We start from the raw sequence: 1,302 nt of genomic DNA, 5'->3' as shown, positions 1-1,302 counted from the left end.
GGGAAGGTTTAAGGAAGAGGTATTTACATGAATTGCATATAAAAAGTGGGAGGGAACAAAGCTATAGGAGGAACCTGTGACAGGATTTGGAGTTCCTGTAGAAACTAACATTAGATCATAAAAAGAAATTACAAGATGTTCATTATTTGAAGTATTTATAAAAGAGGCATATCTTGTGTTACATTATTAATCAAATGTAAATAAATTAAATAATGCTTCACAGTTTACAAGATTTTTTTTTTGTTTTTTTTTTTCAAATGCTTGTGTGTATATCCATACACTTTCCAGATGGGCAATACCAAATTTTTGCACTGTCAAAACCATTAAATAACCCAAGTTAAAAATTTAGCTGAGAAACTAGGGTTTTTTTATCCAGGTCCAATTTTTCCCCTTTACATTGTCAGTGCAATGACCTTCTTTCACTGTTGTTTAAGGAGTTGTTTCTTACTCTTACGTATATTTTTATTGTATTTGTTGCACTTGCTCTATCTTATATCTTCTCACTTCCATGAGCTTTTTACACTAACCACATACAAATATATTTCTCTATGTTCAGGTTGTATTTCTTCAAAAATCTAATTCCCCCCTTTATGCTAGCCTCCTCCTTCTCTCAAACCAACCCCCCACCATCTTTAATACCTTCTTGTTTTCACACCACACTTCTGTCCCTGTCCTAAGACTGGGTTTTGTTCTGTTTGGAGACCCTGGAAAATGATAAACATTTTCCAGCACCAAAATCATAACTGAATTTTTTTTTTAAATGATGAAATAGGCAAACCCATGCCTGTTTTTTGTCTTGTTAACCATCATGCATGTCCTTCAACATAACTTATGTGTGTATATATATAATTACACACACACACACACATTAAAATAAATCAGTAATAATTAAAATATAGAAAAATTTGGGAAGTTAGCAGATACCAAAAAAGTATGTTTTAAAGGAAGAAATTTGCTTCCAATTCACTTTTGTTGGAATTTGTGTAGAGCCATCCATTTTCTCTTGTAGTAAGGAGATTCTTTTATATACAAATTACAATTAACACTGGGAAATTAACAAAGCACAACCAATCCATTAGTAAGCTAAAGGCCAAACAGGCAACACCTCAAGCAAGTTATTGCAAGTGATGATTATTAAAATACTAAAATAATTTTTTTTTTTTTTTTTCTTTGGACCCCGAAAACATAAATACATCATTCTTGATAGAACGAAATATTTAAGAATAGATTCTACAGGAAATCAAGGCTGTCAATATGAAGGAATTCTTTTTTTCTTTCTTTTTTTATAACTGAAAAAGAAAC

Source organism: Octopus bimaculoides, chromosome 3, assembly GCF_001194135.2.
Source record: "Octopus bimaculoides isolate UCB-OBI-ISO-001 chromosome 3, ASM119413v2, whole genome shotgun sequence".
NCBI lineage: Eukaryota > Metazoa > Mollusca > Cephalopoda > Octopoda > Octopodidae > Octopus > Octopus bimaculoides.
The sequence above is the reverse complement of the archived record's forward strand: the minus strand, read 5'-3'. Positions refer to the sequence as shown.